Genomic DNA, 10,415 nt, shown 5'->3' on the forward strand with positions numbered 1-10,415 from the left:
CCATCTTTCTCTACTCTCTCCTACACACACGCTAATTTTTTTCTCTTCCCCTCCCTGCCTCCTCCCACTACCCCTCTTTTTCTACCCCAGCCCTTTCCTCTACCTCCCTTTCTCCAACTCCTGTATATAAAGTTTTCACATTATTTGCAGTGACAGTTTAAACATATCTTCCAAACTATTTTCTTACCATTTCTAATAGTTATGAATCCAATTAGGTTTATAACTTTGCCACTAAAAAGTGTCTGCTGCCTGTGCACTGCAAAGTCACTAACTTCACATCCACACGTTAAAGCCCACTATAGAGTACTGTAAAGACAGCTCTGCTGAATAACTTGTGACTCGCGTAGTGTCCTGACCCTCTGTGCTTGTTCATCCTCAGCTGGTCTCCCTGTGTTGCAGCGGGGGGAACTTGCTTCATACACTAGATCAGAAATGAGATGATGACCTGGGAGAGGTGCTTGACGTCTCTTGTTTGTTGCAAAACTATTTATGCAACAAACATATTTTAGACTAGTGTAAACTCATCTTGAGACTAAAAGTTTGCGTGTGTGCTGGATGCCAGTGATAGGAAGTAAAGGAGTCTCTCCACGACTACATACAGCAATTATTGCGTGTTGTTGTATCAGTGCAAGAAGGGTCAAAATATGGCTGTCCAACTATTTTGTACAAGAGTTTTCTTTTCAGAACACTACAATCTGATGGGCCTGATGAGGTCTGTTTTTTGCGGATCACCCCACAACATTTATCATTGCACCCAAATGACATCTATAGTTTGTATCTAATATTATATTCAAAGCTACCTTTTAGTTCTGCAAGGTAACTGCCGTACATTGTCTGCTAGAGGCTTGAGGGACAATAGCTGTGTCCATGGTGGTGCCATAGGAGGACCAAGTGTCCGTGGCAGTGTCATAGGAAGTCTGAGTGCCTCTGATGGTGTCATAGGAAGTCAGAGTGTCCATGACCATTTCATAGGAGGCCTGAGTGTTCATGGATGTGTCATAGGAGGCCCAAGTGTTCATGGCAGTATCTTAGGAGACCCTAGTGTCCATGGTTGTGTCACATGGTGGACATTGACTACCTCTGGGCCCTCTATCTTCATGCTAGATCCACATTAGTCATGTTCTGAAACAAGCCGTTATCTTTCCCAAATACCACTGCCATTAGCTGTTCCTACCGACTGCCTCATACAATTGACTTAACACACAACGGTAGTGTAGAAAGTGCTTTTTATCCTTACTGCCACTACCGGTATGTCCTTATCAGCATTGTAAAGAGAGAGCGAACCACATGAAAATGTGTTGAGGGCTGGAACATAACCCCTGGTCAAAGGTTGGATAAGCCAATGTTTTAACTCTATCAGGCTTTTGATTCTACGTGTCCTTTTTGGAAGATTCCTTTACTTCCTGTGTTGGTGGAAACAATAGAAACCTAACAAAGTTTTTTTTTTTTTAGCTGTTTCCAGCACTATCCACAACTTAAAGTTTTGACTAGCAGTGGACCTTTAAATAGTCTAGTGGTCTCACTGCCTGTAGAAGAACTTTTAATTCTGCTGGCCTCAATTTTCTTCACTGTGTGAGCCAGTTTTACTGAGGACCTCTTGGGCTGGAGAACATCATATAGTAGAACATAAGCCATCCTGCAGCTAGTTGCCATTAGGCATTTTGTAAGTGATTCTGTAGTGTAGAGGATCTCTTGACATCAAAGTGGTGGCAAGACCCAGAGTCCAAGTGTTGGGCTGGACTTCATGGTCCAGAAGCTCAGACCTGCCTCCTGCTTATCCCTACTATGCCGCTCCCCTTTCAGTATCCATGCTGAAGCCAGGCATATGTCAGGTGAGTAGACAGGAAGCGCATAGTCAAAGCCATAGTGCGATTCTCATCTGAGTGGAGACTTACTGGGAGTTAGAAGATGGCAACCAGTGCTGTTGAGGTTGTTCTCCCAGACAGGAGCACTTCTCAGAGTCCCTTTAATTCATGTAGGTCAGGTTTTCAGGAGGCCCATGGATGTTTGTATGTGCTCTCCAGCCCTGAAGAATCTCAATAGGCCCTGTAGGGTGAAGAGGGTAGATTCTCCTAGTAGCATGAATGAATTTCATCTACATAGTGGTGTTGGGTCATTGGTGTTGCTTTATGGCTTTGCCAATCCCAGTCTTGTAGGCAAGAACTGTGGCTCAGGGCATCTTGGCGGAAAACCTTTCTGCTTGGAGAATTCTATCTCCAGATTCTTGTGCTCTTGTGACTCTTGTCTTCCATGTTCCGGCGCCCGCGACGTTCCTCCACCGCAGTCCGGCCCCGCGGAACAAGCCTGTCACTTTTATGTCTTTTTGTTGATGTTTCTGCATTTATCGGGATGGCCTGGGTGAAGTAATCTGTGGTTGATTTAATGCTGCTAATTCCATATATCTTTTGTACAGTGCAGAATAAATGTAGTGCAATATTTTTTATATATATATATATATATATATATACACAGTGTGAAGAATCTTGAGTTTTAAGGGAATGCCCATAAATGAAGGTCCAGGTTCTGTGGTTCTGATTTTTCCTGGGATGTACTGGAAGATTCATTTGCAATGTAACCTTTTCAAACAATGCTGTATTGTACATAGCTTCAATAATAAAGCATTGCAGGCTACGTTGTGGTGTCTGGAGTTATTATTAATATATTAATGCCCTGTTGGTGTGTCACATTCAAGTCGAAATGTCCATTTTAAGTTTAAAAGTCCATTTCAAACTAGATTGAATCTACATTTGCATTTGTATAAGGATTGTATAATGAGTTTTGGGGGCAGTTTTGTGTTTAAAAGAAAAAAACTGTCTACAAATAAAAATTGTTGTGGGGAATACATGAAGGCAGTCTGAATACCTTGTCTGTTAACCAATTCAACTCCAGGTAGGCGCATTTGTTACCAGCAGTGATGGTCATGTCAAATCAAATCAAAGATAGCTTTATTGGCATGACCAAGATTCATACAGGTATTGCCAAAGCAAGGGGAAAAGGGGGGACATGAAAGGGGTGGGGTAGCGGGACTAGGAGAACTCATGGAGAAGCATGTGATCTGTTCAGCTGATAGATTTGAAAAGCTCTGATTTGCTGTGAGCACATCTAGCTTTAGCACATGATCATGCCTAGCAAATCAGAGACTCACATATCTATCACCTGACCAAACTGATCACGTTTCTCCATGAGTTCTCCTAGACATGACCATCCCTAGTTACCAGCATGGAGATTAGGCAAGATGGGTATACCATCCCTTTGGGTCCTCTCAGTACTGAGCTGAAGTGTGAAAACATACTATATTTGGATAAAGGACAAACCGCTTTTCAGGGGCTTAAAGAGACACTGAAGCGAAAAAAAAATGATGATATGATTTGTATGTGTAGTACAGCTAAGAAATAAAACATTAAGATCAGATACATCAGTCTAATTGTTTCCAGTACAGGAAGAGTTAAAGGGAAGGTTCAGGGACTAACTAAAAAAAATAAAAAATCCATTTTCACTTACCTGGGGCTTCCTCCAGCCCGTGGCAGGCAGGAGGTGCCCTCGGCGCGGCGCCGCTCTGCAGGCTCCCGGTGGTCTCCGGTGGCCGACCCGACCTGGCCAGGCCGGCGGCCAGGTCAAGCTTCTTCTGCGCTCCAAGGTGCGTTTCACGCCGGCGCGATGACGTCATCGGACGTCCTCCGGGCTGTACAGCGCAGGCTCAGAACTACTGAGCCTGCGCAGTACAGCCCGGAGGACGTCCGATGACGTCAGCGCGCCGGCGTGAAACGCACCATGGAGCGCAGAAGAAGCCCGACCTGGCCGCCGGCCTGCCCAGGTCGGGTCGGCCACCGGAGACCACCGGGAGCCTGCAGAGCGGCGCCGAGGGCACCTCCTGCCTGCCACGGGCTGGAGGAAGTCCCAGGTAAGTGGAAATGGATTTTTATTTTTTTTAGTTAGTCCCTGAACCTTCCCTTTAAGAAACTCCAGTTGTTATCTCTATGCAAAAAAAGCCATCAAGCTCTAGGACTTTCAAAGTGGTGGAGAGGGCTGTCTTCTGACTTTTATTATCTCAGCTGTTCCTGAACTATTTACTTTTCTCTGCCAGAGGAGAGGTCATTAGTTCACAGACTGCTCTGAAAGAATCATTTTGAATGCTGAGTGTTGTGTAATCAGCACATATTATAGAATGATGCAATGTTAGAAAAAACACTATATACCTGAAAATAAAAATATGAGAATATTTTCTTTGCTGCTAATCTTCTAGTAATTATTCATAGTACACAACCAATTCACTATATATATTTTTTCCGCTTCAGTGTCTCTTTAAGACTTCCTTTCTCTTAGTTATTTCAGAGTGGAGATTCAGATTATCATCACTGCCTGTTTTGGAACTTTTAATTTTTTTTATTATTTTTGAAAGCTTAATTTTGTGTCCAATTACTTCTCTAGCCTGAGACTAAGACTTCTGCAGTTTTCTCAAGGTGCCCTCACACTACTCATACATGAGGGAGGATGGACCCGGAGGTTCCAAAGACTGGAAAAACACAAAGGGTTGCTCGAGTCAGATCACCAAAGCCGCTCAGCACTTTTTTGGGGTACTATTGACTTAAAGTGGGGAACACCAGAAAAAAATGTTGTCTAACCCTCTTTCGGTGTGGTCAATACAAAGCCTAGATACAGGAGAGCAGCAGTATAATGTTAGTCCTGTATATGTGTGTCAGGCAATTTGTGTTCATGTTGGAGCCAGCCCTCCTGATCTGTCGTGATAAGCATCAGTAACACTTCACCTCTTCCCAGGAAGAGTCCTGATGGACTCGAAATGTTTCAAGGCTGTAGCCACTAGGGCACACTCCATGAGTGAACAGATCATTAGGGAGCCTTGGCCAAAGATTCCTTACTGCTTTTATGTACTGGCTTGAGTTGGGAATTGAACACTGGCCAACAGCCTTAAGAATAAGAGATACTGAGAATCCCTCATAAGTAGGGATGGTCAGTGAAATGCAAATAATTCCGAGTTGGAAATTTTGTATGTAAATTTATGCAGCTTTAAAATAGACCAATCAAGCCCCACCAATGTTTGATTTGATTGGTCCATTTTAAAGCTGCAAAAATGTGCATGCAGAATGTGCCTGATCCTACATCAGCTCACAATTATTTGCATCTCATTGACCTTACTTACTCATGAGTAAATCTGATTTTTATTTATTTTTTAACTGCCAACTGTAGGTGACTGTAACATAGGAGTAAAGTAATTTATTGTGCATTTTAATCTGAAATATAGATCATATAAGTATGTGCACACATGTATCATGTATTTTAAAATTTCACTTTTTTGTGATAGCGGTCCTTTGTTTTATAAGAAAAGTGACATTTTCAGTTTAATAGCAGGCTACATTATGGGGCGGCATCATTCTGTCTTTGAAACTGAAGGGGGGGGGGGGGGGGGTCAAGTTTTATGAAACTTTAGTTCGGAGGTCTGTGCCACAGGGAGTGGTGGGTGAAATGACTCCTGACCAATTATTTCATATTGGTTTAAAACAAGTTCTTCCACTACAAAAGCACACAGGTCTATAAACATACATTTCAGGTTTATCCCCTGAGCCTTATCTATTGAGCACTGTTTATCCTCCTTGTCAGAACATTTCCAGGAAATCATTGCCTTGATTTGTTGAATGGAGTAGTATGGACAACACAGATGCTGATTGGCCAGTCATCAGTAACCGTGAATGTCTGATGGCTACAGGTGATTAATCCAGCCCAGAGGACTGTGCTGTGGCATTATATCCACCTCAGTCCCCACTCAGCAGTCTTCTTGAATCCTGTTTTGTAGCCATCCCTCCCTGCACCCTACTGATCAATAGAGATAATCAACCAGATACCAATAATTCTGTCCTGTCAGTGTGGAACTGGGCCAAACAACTGACAGGAAGGGCATGTGATGGGCCTAGTGAATGTCTACGTAATGATGAAAAATAACGGCCATAAATCAGGCGACTTGGCGGGTGAGAAACCATCCAAATTCGATTACTATAATCGAATGAAAATCGTTGCCGCCAAGTGCATGCCCGACCAACAATGCAACCAATTTTGGTCCCGAAGTTGGTCGCATTGTTGATCGCGCATGCTGCAAGATGTTGGGTAGGCTTGCTTGATCGGGTGCGCGGCTGTAACGGCATACAATTTCCCGACAAACGCTACGAAACCCCCCGGTGCTGTCCCGCTAATGATGGATTTTCCCCTCCCCCGGTGGCCCGCGCATGTAATACATTACCTTTCCGCCGCTAGTCCCCTCAGTCTCTGGGCACACTCCACTCGCCATACATGCGCGCCCCACGTGGTTTCCTAGTAAGGGTCGCGTATGACGTCAGAAGTAATACACGTGGCCACGTACCTAGGCAACCATGTGGCGCTCGTATATGATGAGCAGAATTTGCACGGAAACTAGCGGAGGCGGAGGAAAGGTAATGCATACCTTGCACTGGGCACGGGGACATTCTTCATTAGGGGGGCACAGCGCCGGGGCAGGGAGGTGGATTATGCGGTGCACAAGGCCGATTCCCAAGAGATTTCATGCTGAAATTAATGGGGAATCGGCCTGTGGTGTATGGGCAGCTGACAGATCTCTATCTAATCAGATTTGATTAGAGAGAGATTTGTCTCTTGGTTGAATCTGCCCATCATTGCTAGATGTATGGCTACCTTAAAGCGGACCCAAACTAAACATTTTTTTAAATTAAAAACATTTAGTTGCACCACTCTGACACATACAAAGATAAATAAACACTCCTTCAAGCCTATGAGCATTTCAGTGCATGCTTTTCACCCTTCTCTTTTCATTACAAGGGTTATACTGGGGGCAGCCATTAGCAATTCCTCCATTGCCGGAAACCACCTACTTCACCAGTTTGCCGGATTTTGTCCCGGCAATTTGAAAGGAAGGGAGGGGTTCCTCCAATAAATGTAAAATACTTTATTTGTCATCATGCAGCTGAAAAAAGGCTGCTATTTATTATTATAAGTTAGAAAATAGATTTTATTTCTGAAATCTTGTATTTTTAATTTGGGTCCACTTTAAGGCAGTATGTGCCCTACAACTACCCAGGAACAAACTAAGGAGGGTTTATTTGTATGTTACCAACAACAAACATTATCATCCGCAGTTTGCACATCGTCTTCCCCACAATGAAGCAAATGTAATAGTCTTTCAGCTCTTTATACACATTTACATTACAGTTACAGTAGATAAAAATATATTGCATAATATGTAATAAAATTAAATACATAAAATAACATCTTTCAACAATATTTATAGTAACGAGTCTATAAAAGATTTTTTTTTCCTTTTTCAGTTTTTTTCCTTGCTTTAAATTTGATAAGGCGGTTGGTCTTGTGTGTAGTTCCTATACGTCACATTAAGGAGCAAAGACGAGAAGTGGCTGTATTTGTAGATCTGGCGGAGTCTGCACAGGGCGTGTGCGTGGCGGGGAACCTCTAACCAGGAAGTGATCTGTGTTTTGATCGTCACCATTGGCTGCTTCTAACCAAGAAGTGATCTGTGGTGTGATGGTCACTATTTGCTGCCTCTAACCAGGAAGTGATCTGTGGTCTGATCGTCATCATTGGTTGCTTCTAACAGGAAGTGGTCTGAAGGTCAATATTGGCTGCCTCTAACCAGGAAGTGATCTGTGGTCTGATCGTCACCATTGGCTGCTTCTAACAGGATGTGGTCTGATGGTCACTATTGGCTGCTTCTAACCAGGAGGTGATCTGTGGTCTGATGGTCACTATTGGCTGTCTCTAACCAGAGAGTGATCTATAAAGTTATAAGGAAACCTGTATCGAGATGAATGGAGAGGAGGGTAGCTTAATACCTTTTCAGAAAAGGCCCAAAGCCTGGCTTTCATGCTGATCTTGTGGCCTCCATAGTTTGTCACACACCAGGAACAGGTATGCAGACAATGGAGGTAAAAAGGATAAAATCTGTGAACTGGTGCTGGCTCATTGACTGAGGGCTCTTTTCCACTGGTGGCTGAACTGTGTGCTCAGTGAGCAGATGCCAGGCAGCAGCAAGCAGTTCTGAGAGCTCTTTCAACTGTTCGTGGAAAAGGGGCCTAAGGGCCTGAGCCAACTAACGCAGTTGTGTCCGCTTTTTAGCATCTGTAACATTGATGTTTAACTGAAAAGCAGACACAACTGCGTTAGTGGGCTCAGTCCCTAAGAGAGTTTGATTTAGTAAGTTTGAAGAGATCCAGCAGACTTTAGCTAGATTTCTTTTTTTATGTTTCTATGCTCTCCCCTTGTCTGCGTTGATTTTGTTTTTTACAATCCAATTTCTTTCCATATCCTAAAAACCTACCATAGGCTTGGTGCACACCAAAAACCGCTAGCAGATCCACAAAATGCTAGCAGATTTTGAAACGCCTTCTGTTCTTTTTCTGTAGCGTTTCAGCTAGTATTTTGCGGTTTTGTGTAGCGGTTTTGGTGTAGTAGATTTCATGTATTGTTACAGTAAAGCTGTTACTGAACAGCTACTGTAACAAAAACGCCTGGCAAACCGCTCTGAAGTGCCGTTTTTCAGAGCAGTTTGCGTTTTTCCTATACTTAACATTGAGGCAGAAACGCCTCCGCAATCCAAAATCTGCAGCAGCCCGGGAGTATGCGTTTCTGCAAAACACCTCCCGCTGTGGTGTGCACCAGCCCATTTAAATACATTACCCAAGCGGATCCGCACCCGTAAGCGGATCGCAAACCGCAGCCGAACCGCTCTCGTGTGCACTAGGCCACACAGATGTTAGATTTATTTAAGTTTCAGGTTTGCTGGGTCACCTACTTTCCACTATTCTCTAACCTTAGTAAACCATCTCCGGCAACTTGAAGTCAAGTTCCTGGGAATACTGGGGAAAGGGGTTTACAGCCTTTTTTGGACTTTTTATTCTAGTCTGTTGTCTCTGGCAAAATTTCAATCACTTCCTGACTAGACAGGAAGTGAGAAATCTCTCCAAAACGGAGTCTTTAACCAATAAAACATTTTCTTTTGTTGCAGAGTGGAGAAAGTTATAATCCCCACTGGTTTTCATTGCTGTTCCTTATTTCCTGCCCTTGTACTACTGTATCAGTTTCCATACTAAATTCACAGAATTCCCCACATCAGGGAGTGAGAAAAATTATCTCCTAAAGGTGAAAAATTATCTCCTAAAGCGAATTTTTCCGTTCAAAAGCTAATCATCGATTGTTCCCATAAAAGGGTCGATTAGGGCATTTAATTTTTTCCGATTTGAATCTGACATTCAGATCAATAAAATTTTCTTTTCCAATTGACCATAGAATCATTTTACATCGATTTTTCACCACACACCGCAGTTTTCTGTACAATTTGATCGTAAAAAATAGTCAAAAGATCACATCTGATTAAAAAGTTGTACCATTAATCGGCTCAAAGTTTTCTATTGTTTTTGGACCAGAATGGTTCCCATTAAAGCCATAAGGAGTTCTGTTGGGAAACTGTAGAACAAAACAAAACTAGGTTCTTCTAACACCCATTCCAAGCTGTTCAAAACCAAACAAATTCAAGATTTGAGCTTTAAAGAGACTCTGTAAAAAAATATCCCTCTGGGAGATACTTACATCGGGAGGGAGAAGCCTCAGGGTCCCAGTGAGGCTTCCCCATTCTCTATAGCCTGGGGAATCCTGCGCTGGCTCCCCCCAAAACTTTCTCATCAAATCTTGACTAGCAAGTGCACAGGCGGGGCAATATTTACCTACCGCAATCCAGCTCAAGCGGCTCTTTGGGCTAAGGCGGAAATTTATTTATTTATTTATTGTATTTATAAAGCGCCAACATATTACGCAGCGCTGAGCTGGAAATAGCCGAGCCTGATTGTATCCGCTCTACTGTGCAGCTGCAAAGGACGCGACTGCACAGTACAGCGCATCCGATTGCGCTCAGCTATTTCCGCCTTAGCCCGAACGAAGAGACGCTACTACGCCTGCGCAGGATCGTGTTAGGTAAATATATACCTCACCAATGTTCGGGGGGTCGCAGCTCTGGATTGCTAGTATGGGGGAAGCCTTGTTAGGATCCAGAGGCTTCTCCCTACTGAGGTAAGTATCCCTCAGAGGGTTTTTTTTTTTTGTTACATGTTTTCTTTAACCTCCTGCCGCCCACGTCACGCCAGTAGGCGTGGCCGCGGCGGCAGCCCCAGGACCGCCTAACGCCAATTGGCGTAAAGTCCTGGGGCTCTGTTTAGCATGAGATCGCGCGCATGGTGCGCGCGCATCTCATGCTCGGAGGGCGGAGCTCCGCCCCGCCTTCAGTCTCCGAGCGGCTATTGCCGCTCGGGAGACTGTTAGACGGCGATCACGCCGTCCATTTACTAGGTGCAGCGCACTGGGGACAGCCGTGTGACACGGCTGTCCCCATGGGGGACAAGAGAGCG

This window comes from Hyperolius riggenbachi, chromosome 10, assembly GCF_040937935.1.
Source record: "Hyperolius riggenbachi isolate aHypRig1 chromosome 10, aHypRig1.pri, whole genome shotgun sequence".
In the NCBI taxonomy this organism is placed as follows: Eukaryota; Metazoa; Chordata; class Amphibia; order Anura; family Hyperoliidae; genus Hyperolius; species Hyperolius riggenbachi.